This window comes from Gossypium arboreum, chromosome 2, assembly GCF_025698485.1.
Source record: "Gossypium arboreum isolate Shixiya-1 chromosome 2, ASM2569848v2, whole genome shotgun sequence".
In the NCBI taxonomy this organism is placed as follows: Eukaryota; Viridiplantae; Streptophyta; class Magnoliopsida; order Malvales; family Malvaceae; genus Gossypium; species Gossypium arboreum.
In genome coordinates this window covers 19,392,604-19,402,696 of record NC_069071.1, presented here as the reverse complement: position 1 = coordinate 19,402,696, position 10,093 = coordinate 19,392,604, and the positions used below count along the sequence as shown (strand labels likewise).

General features: G+C 35.8%; 1 long non-coding RNA gene across 1 annotated transcript; it reads right to left on the bottom strand.

Moving 5' to 3' along the window:
* Positions 1 to 4,737: 4,737 nt before the first annotated feature.
* LOC128283812 (uncharacterized) lies at positions 4,738 to 6,361 on the bottom strand. Its single transcript, XR_008274223.1, has 3 exons — positions 6,284 to 6,361; positions 5,734 to 5,819; positions 4,738 to 4,916 (listed from the first exon to the last, which is right to left on the bottom strand). It is a non-coding gene; the product is annotated as an uncharacterized LOC128283812 (long non-coding RNA).
* Positions 6,362 to 10,093: the final 3,732 nt, after the last annotated feature.

Sequence of the window (10,093 nt, the reverse complement as noted above, 5' to 3'; positions counted from 1 at the left end):
ATTTATTCTTTATAGTCACCTTATTGAGCTGTCTATAATCGGTACACATTCTCATAGTTCCTTCTTTGTTTTTTCACAAATAAAACTGGTGCACCCCAAGAAAAAAACTCGGTCGCGCAAAACCTCTATCTGTCAATTCTTGAAACTAAACTTTCAATTCTTTTAATTTAGTAGATGCCATTCTGTATGGAGCTATCGATATCGGAGTCGTCCCAGGCACTAACTCAATACCAAACTTTACCTCTCAGATCGGTGACAAACCCGTTAATTCTTCAGGTGACACATCCAGATACTCACACACAATTGGTACTTATTCAATTTTCTTTTTAGTTAATTTAGAATCAAGCACATAAATAAAGTAAGCTTCACAGCTCTTTCTCACATATTTCTGAGCTAACATCGAAGATATCACTACTGGTAAACCATATAGATCATTAGACTCAATCTGATTAATCTTACCATTTTGGCATCTAAAATCAATAGTCTTTCATTTTCAGTTTACAACAGCATTGTGCAAAATCGACCAATCTATACACAGAATTATATCAAACTTATCGAATGATAACAACATCAAATCAACCGGAAAACTTGAATCTTGAATCATCAACAGACAATTCTTACACATTTTATCAACCATAATACACCGGCCCAAAGGGTTCGATATTCTAATCATAAACTCAGCAAACTCTACAAGTAAAGTTTTACTGGATACTAAAGTCTCACATACATCAGAATAAGTCAAACCAAGATCAATCACTGCAATTACACTAGTATCATAAAGAGTGAATATACCAGTAATAACATTTGTGGTTGAAACCTCATCACAAGTGTGAATAGCATAATCTCTGATAGATGCATGAGCCTCAGATTGAACTGTTGTGTCTTTAGTTCCTCTCGGACTGCTACTCATATTTCCTGCATTTCTAGGAGATTTACTCTTGGCTGAAGTGTTACTTGATCACAGATTTTTCACAATCTCTTACTCAACAGACTCGGGACAATCTCAGATAAAGTGATCTAAGGATCCACATCTAAAACAAGCTTGATTATTCAATCTACAAATACCCAGATGTCTTTTACCATAATGTTTGCACTCAGGTCTATCTGATATGATATTTTCAACACTAGCGATCAAAGTAGTTGAAGCTCTAAAGCTTGAATGTGACCTAGCACGATCTCTACTCGAGTGTCCCACATTAGCCTTTGAGCGGCTAAAATCATCTCAAAATTTCTTTGTTGAAAACTGAAATGATTTACCTAACGGTCTCTCACGAAAATCTTTGGCTTCAAAATCAGTTTTCTTTTCTTTTCTTTCCATTTAACTTGTGAAGTTACAAGAACTTGAAGGGGTGAAGGTTGTTGAGCAGCCAGATTTGTTCGAACGAACTTCGTAAACCACTCATTCATTAACTGGAAGAAGGCTTGCTTAGCCTCTCGCTCTATATTACTCAAAATTGGCCTTGAATCAGCAGGTGCTGCCCCTTGAGTAGGAGCGGGCGCATTATCTTCTACGTCATCCGTTACAGCTCGATCGAGATCCATTTTTATAAGAAAATACATTTTTCGTAACTGTCAAGAATCATCACACTATCGCAGTTTATAATTATGGCACGTATAGCTAGACTTACATGTGCTACGTTAATCCTAGAACCGACTAAACCGTAGCTCTGATACCAATCAAATGTAACACTCCTAACCTGTAATCATTGTCGGAAAGGGTTATAAGGTATTACTAACTAAACACAACTTTCGGATAATTATAAAAACACATAGAAATTAATCATATTAAATTATCACAACCGAACATATATTAAATCAAACCAAATATTACAGGTTACACATCAATTAGATAACATACAACCATAATCATTATCAAATGGTTGGATATAATCACATGGAAATATACATCTCATTATTAATTACTTAGATCAAACATACATGCAACTTATTAAAAACCTAAGTTACTATTCATATGGTCATTTGTTAAATCTTTAACCAAACATATATATAACATGCAAACACATATGTCTTATTTGTTGTCTACTTCTATTATGCTCAATCACTTTATACATATGAAACATTTGCCAAATTACCTGACTGAATAATCAAACATTTTATTTTATCCTTCACACCAACACATCAATTATATATATATAATATATATTAATTATTCATCCAGCTTATATAGCATTCCAACTCAAATTTGGACATGCTAGTAGCACATATCAATTAAATTAACAAACGTTATACTCAAACTAATTTAATAGCCATATTTTCGACTAAGTTTATATATAAATCCATATAGCCAAAACAATCTTGTAACACCTCGAATTTGGGCCTAGAAGTATTGGGCCTTGAGTGCAGGTCCGTAAGGAGGTTGTATATAGGTATTTAATTGTGCAATGAAATGACACAATTAAATGTTTGCTTTATTGGTTAATGGCTTTGAGAAGTGTTGGAGAAATCTTGGGTTCAAACTTGGGCTTTAGCAAAAATTTTGGTATTAAGTGGAAAAAAAAAACCTGGATGCTTGGATGAGGGCTTTTAAATTATTGTGTTAAATAAATGACACAAGGAAGCTTGTAGTCTAGTGGTTGTGGCGTCATTAAGGTTGTATGGGAGCCTGGGTTCAAGCCTTGGCTCTTGCAATTTATTTTGGTTTTTTTTTTAAGGGAACTTGGACTTTGGCCTCTAGACTTTATAATTAATTGGGGATAAAATATGACACAAAAAGCCTTGTGGCTTAGTGGCAAGTAGCGTGTGGAGCATCTGAGGGGAGGCCTGGGTTCGAATCCCATGGCAAGCAACGAGCATTTATTTTGCTAACAGGGGGCGGCAAGAGTTGGTGTTGAATTTAAACTCTGATGTTGGAGGGATCCCACATCGGAAAGCTAACATAAGAGTGGTTGCGAAGCTGGCTTTAAATAGAGGGAACCACGAGGAGAGTAAAGGTACCTTTCTTGGCTGATCCCTTTCGCTGTATGGCGTGCTCGTTTGGATTGGGCGTCGGCTAAGAGTGCTCGGAGCGTGGATTAACTCCAGTCTCCAATCAGGTGTGTATTTCTCACTACTCTAGCTGTAGGATGGCTACTTCGGGTCGCGATGGGCCGAAAGGGGCCATGTGGGCCCAATGGGCCTACGGGCCCAATTGGATAAGTTGTTTGATTGTGTAGTAAATATTGGACTAGGCTAGGTGAATTGCATATCTGTGGCTAGGTTTGGGCTAAAAGGGCCACACGAGCGGGTGGGCCCATTTGGGCCGAGAATAGGCTTTAGGCCCATTCGTATTGTTATCCATGTTTAGAATACTTTAGTTTACCAATTACTGAAATACCCTCGACTTGTAAAATTACCAAAGTACTCCCGATTTACAAAATTACCGTTTTACCCTCAATTTGTAAAAATACCGTTTTACCCTCAATTTGTAAAAATACCGTTTTACCCTCGATTTACAGAATTACTGTTTTACCCTCAATTTACAGAATTACTATTTTACCCTCAATTTACAGAATTACCGTTTTACCCCCAATTTACATAATTACCGTTTTACCATCGATTTACATAATTATCGTTTTACCCTCGATTTACAGAATTACCGTTTTACCCTCGATTTACAGAATTACCATTTTACCCTCGATTTATAGAATTACTGTTTCACCCTTGATTTACAGAATTACTGTTTTACCCTCGATTTACAAAATTACTAAAATACCCTTGGTTTGTGAAATTATCGCAATACCCTCAATTTGTAAAACTACCAAAATACCCCTGTATGGTAAAATAACGAATATGCCCTTATGTTCCGTATGACTGATGTGCTTAGGATTTACATATATTGATATTAGATTAGTTAAGTTTGAGTGACAGGTGGTGGTTATCGTAGGCGATTCATTTTGGAAACGTTTCAACTTCAACCCATAACAGGTGTGTGCTAACCCTCTAAATAGCTTAGATTAATATTTGCTGAAAAGCCGAAAGCTTCATTGTAATGCCTCCACACCCGAGACCGTCGCCGGAGTCGAGTATGAGGTGTTACTAAGCTTAGTTTAACATTTTTAGAACTTTGAATTATTTGTTTCTACATTCACAGCTTTTAAGCTACTTGCGTCACAGTCACAAGAAAAATCATATCTCGAGTTACGAAACTCAAAATTAAGATCCGTAAATTTTCCCTGAATCTAGACTCATAAAAATATCTACTAATTTTTTTCTAGAATTTTGGTTGGGCCAATTAGTACAGTTTATTAGTTAAAGTTACCCTGTTTCAAGACTCGACTGGTCTGACCTCTATTTACTACGAACCACATGTCTCTCTGTAAAAAATTCATATGACTATGAGGTTTGTTTATACTAAAACTAGACTCAATAAGGATTCTGAGTATATAAAATACACCACCTAATTATATCTTTACAATTTATGGTGAATTTCTAAAGTAGGAACAGGGATTCAGAAACTGCTATGACTCTGTTTCACTAAAATTAAAATATCTTCTAACATATACTTCCTTTACTTGTTTCATTTGTTTCATGTGAAACTAGACATAATAAGCTTCAATTTGATATGTATTTCACCACCAAATTCAATTTCTATGATTTTAGTAAATTTTCAAACTCGCGTTAGTGTTGCTGCGGTATTCTGTTTATGGTAAATTTCATCATTTTTATGAGTTTTATGCACTAAGTATCTTAATAGTTTTCCTTAACATCAAACATAATCTAAACTAACCATTTTCATAATTTATCATTATCAAGCATTTCCTCAACCATTTCACAACCATACCATAAGATCATTTACACAAAATGGGTATATTGCTATACATGCCATACTTAAATTTACAAGCCATTTACCAAAAATCTTCTGGATAGTGTGACTGAGCCTTCGACCTATCCCGACTCCTGAGCTGGCTTGTCCAAAACTACAATGAGTAAGAAGGAGGGAGTAAGCATAAATGCTTAGTAAGTTCATATGCAAATAATAAGTAACATAACAAACAGTTATACCAATCAACATTAGCATACATCACTAAAACACATATCACATTTTAATCATTCTTCATCATCTTATTACCTTATCGTGGTTGTATCAATACTCAACCCGAGGGTTAAATACATACCTGTCCAAAATATCCATTTCATATCACTTACCAATACGTCTCTTTACATCTCGAAATTTTCCTCCATTTGAGTAGAACTTTACCCGTTGAACACATCGGAATATAATTCGGATACATGGATAACTTGCACATAAGTGCCACATATTCAATCAAGCAATCATGTAGCCCGCCCATAAGCGAACTCGGACTCAACTCAACGAGCTCGGGCGTTCGCATCCATAAGTGAACTCGGACTCAACTCAACGAGTTCGGATGCCTAGTTACATCTCACGAACTCGGACTCAACTCAATGAGTTCGGACATTCGCATCCATAAGTGAACTCGGACTCAACTCAACGAGTTCGGATGCTCAACCATCCTAGTGACATGTCACTTGTATCCTAATCTATTCCTAAGGTTCAAACGGGCTTTTCCTCGAACACTTATCCTTGCCGCCTTCCGTAGAATGCCAAATCAATACTCAGTAACAATTATATTTAACAAGTAGTTCACATAATTTACATATTATTTGAAATTAACCACAAAGCATACATTTCATAATAAAATTCAGCATAACACATAATTAATATCAATAACTTAAAAATAACAATTATGCTACATTATTTACACATGAACTTACCTTGGTACCAAAATACAAAGATTTTGCAATTTAGTCCACAATCTTTTCTTTTCCTCGATTGAGGTCGATTCCACGTCTTTCTTGATCTAAAATAACACATTTAGCTTATTTAATACTCACATTATCAAATTAATCCTTAACTCAAATTTTGGCAAAATTACAATTTTACCCCTAAACTTTTGCATATTTACATTTTTGCCCCTAGGCTCTGGATTAAACTTTATTCCTTATTCTTATGTTTTACAACATGCTGATCACTTTTCTCTTCTATGGCAACATCAAATTCTCACTCTAACATGTACTTGTGACTATTAGGTATTTTTACCGATTAAGCCCTTTTACTCGTTTTTGCTTAAAATCGAGTAGTACAAGTTGTCTAACATAATTTAAAACTTCATATTCTATCATAAAACATCAAAATACACAAATTTCACCTATGGGTATTTTTCCAAATATAAACCCTAGGTTAAATTATTGCTAACATAAGCTTTATCGAGTTACCGGATCTCAAAACGTAAAAATCATTAAAAGCGGGCTTGGAATCACTTACTATGGAGCTTGGAAGCTTGAAACAAACCCTAGCTATGGAGAACCCTTGAAATTTCGGCCTAATGAAGAAGATGGACAAAATTGGCTTTTAATTTTGTTTTTAATTCATTTTAATAACTAAATGACCAAAATACCCTTACTACTAAACTTTCCAAAATTCCTTCCATGTCCTAATTTTGTCCATGACCTTAAAATTGGTAAAATTGCTATTTAAGACCTCCTCATTAATATTCCAAAACAATTTCATACTAAAACTTCTAGAATGCAAGTTTTGCAACTTATTCGATTTAGTCCCTACTTTCAATTTAAGCACTTTAGGCATAGAATTTCATCACGAAATTTTCACACAATCATGCAATCATATCATAAACATCAAAATCATTGTAAAATAATTATTTCTATCTCGGATTTGTGGTCACGAAACCACTATTCCGATTAAGCCCTAATTTAGGATATTACAACTCTCCCCCCCTTTTAAAGATTTTCGTCCTCGAAAATCTTACCGGTAAACAGGTGTGGGTATTGGTTTCTCATAGTTTCTTTAGTTTCCCATGTAGTCTCTTCTACCCCATGCTTTTGCCACAACACTTTCACAAGTGCAACACTTTTATTTCTTAGTTGTTTGACTTCTCGAGCTAAAATCTTAATCGGTTCTTCTTCATAAGTCATATCAGGTCGCAGTTCAATTTCTGTCGGTGAAATTATATGTGAAGGATCTGAACGATACCGACGTAACATAGATACGTGAAACACATCATGAATCTTTTCTAATTCGGGTGATAAAGCTAGCCGATATGCTACCGGTCCAACTTTTTCAATTATTTCATACGGTCCAATAAAACGCGGACTTAACTTGCCCTTTCGTCCAAATCTAAGGACTTTCTTCCATGGAGACACTTTCAAAAATACCTTATCACCAACTTGAAACTCAATGTCCTTTCGCTTTAGGTTTGCATAAGATTTACATCTATCTCAAGCGACTTTCAAACAATCTCAATTATCTTCACTTTTTCTTGATTTCTTTTATTAAATCAACTCCATAAATCTGATTTTCCTTGAGTTCACCAAATACAAAGGCGTTCGACACTTGCGACCATACAATGCTTCATAAGGTGCCATTTTCAAGCTCGTCTGATAGCTATTGTTGTAAGCAAATTCTACCAACGGCAAATATCTTTCCCAACTTCCTTGAAATTCCAATACACAACATCTGAGCATGTCTTCAAGAATCAATTACTCTCTCGATTGTCCATCGGTTTGTGGATGAAAAGCAAGATCGAAATTTAACTGCACCTAACGCGTCTTGCAACTTTTGCCAAAACCGCGAGGTAAACCTTGGATCTCTATCTGAAATAATCGATAATGGTATTCCGTGTAATCTAACAATTTCTTTAATATACAGTTCAGCCAACTTGTTAAGAGAATAATTCGTACGTACCGGGATAAAATGAGCCGACTTAGTTAATCTATCAACTATTACCCAGATGGCATCTTTCTTTCCCGGAGTCAATGGCAATCCTGAAACAAAATCCATAGTAATCCGATCCCATTTCCATTCAGGAACCATAATAGGCTGGAGTAATCCTGAAGGTACTTGGTGTTCAGCTTTCACCTGTTGACAAATTAAGCATTTGGACACAAACTCTGATATATCTCTTTTCATTCCATTCCACCAATACATTTTCTTCAAGTCATTATACATTTTCGTACTACCCGGATGAATCGAGAAATAACCACTATGTGCTTCCTGTAGGATCTTTTGAATCAATTCCTCATTCTTCGGTACACAAATCCGATCTTTAAACATTAAGCACCCATCAGAACCAATTCTGAAATCTGATCCCGTATCAGCTTCACACTGTTTTCTTTTGGCTAGCAAATCTTGATCATTTTCCGAGTTTGAAATCTCTTGTAAAAACATTGGTTTTGCTCTTAACTCTGCTAGAATCGAACCATCATTTGACACTTTCAACTGAGTGTTCATAACTCTCAAAGCAAACAACAACTTTCTGCTCAAAGCATCAGCAACCACATTCGCTTTTCCCGGATGATAATCAATAACAAGCTCGTAATCTTTCAACAACTCCAACCATCTTCGTTGTCTCAAATTCAAGTCTTTTTGTGACATCAAGTACTTAAGACTTTTGTGGTCGGTATATACCCGACATTTTTCACCATACAAATAATGTCGCCAAATTTTCAAAGCAAACACCACTGCAGCCAATTCCAAATCGTGAGTAGGATAATTCCTCTCATGAGGTTTTAACTGCCTCGAAGCATATGCCACCACTTTTCCTTCTTGCATGAGCACACACCCCAAACCATTTAGAGAAGCATCACTATACACCACAAATTCTTTACGATTCGGAATTTGTACTAACACCGGTGCCTCTGTTAATAACTTTTTCAATTCTTCAAAACTCTGTTGACATTCTTCCGTCCATTCAAATTTAACATCCTTTCGGAGTAATCTAGTTATAGGAGCAGCAATTATAGAAAATCCATTTACAAACCGCCGATAATACCCAGCTAGCCCCAAGAAACTTCTAACTTCGATTCACGTTTTTGGTGGTTTCCAATCAACAATGGCTGAAATTTTACTAGGATCAACTTGTATACCATCACGAAACAATATGACCCAAAAATCCAACTTCCGGAGCCAAAATTCACTTTTACTAAACTTAGCATACAATTGCTTATCTCTCAAAGTTTGCAAAACTATCCTCAAATGCTCAAGATGTTCTCATCTCATCTTTTGAATAAATTAAAATATCATCTATAAACACCACAACAAATTTGTCCAAGTATGGCCGAAATATGCGATTCATTAAATCCATAAACACAGCAGGAGCATTTGTCAATCCGAATGGCATAACTAAAAATTCATAATGACCATACCTTGTTCTAAAAGCGTTTTAGGTACATCCGACTCCTTTACCCGCAGGTTGGTAATACCCAAATCTCAAGTCAATCTTTGAAAACCATGTCGCTCCTTTTAGCTGATCAAACAAATCATCAATTCTCGGCAACGGATACTTGTTTTTGATTGTCACCTTGTTTAACTGCCGATAATCAACACATAATCTCATAGAACCATCCTTCTTTTTCACAAATAACACGGGAGCACCCCAAGGTGAAAAACTCGGTCTCACAAAGCCTTTATCAGTCAACTCTTGCAACTGCGACTTTAATTCTTTCAACTCTGTTGGTGCCATTCTATATGGAGCAATCGAGATCGGAGCTGTTCCCGGTATCAAATCAATACCAAATTCTACTTCCCTGACTGGAGGCAAACCCGACAATTCTTCTGGAAATACGTCCGCAAATTCACACACAACCGGCACTGATTCAACTTTCTTTTCAACTTCTTTTGTATTAATTACATATGCCAAATAAGCTTCATAACCCTTTCTCAGATATCTTTGAGCCGACATTGAAGAAATCACACTAGGCAATGCCTCTAATTTATCTGATTCAACCCGCAGAGTTTCACCATTTCCACACTTTAATTCTATAACCTTTTCTTTGCAATTTACTATAGCATCATGCAATGTCAACCAATCCATACCCAAAATAACATCAAATTCATCAAACGGCAACAACATCAAGTCGGCCGAAAAGTAATGATCCCGAATCATTAAAGGACATTTCTTACATACTTTATCAACAGTCACACATTTGCCTAACGGATTCGACACTCTAATCATAAATTCTGTATTCTCAATAGGTATATTCATACTAGACACCAATTTCATGCACACATATGAATGAGTAGAGCTGGGATCAATCAAAGCAATAACATTAACATTAT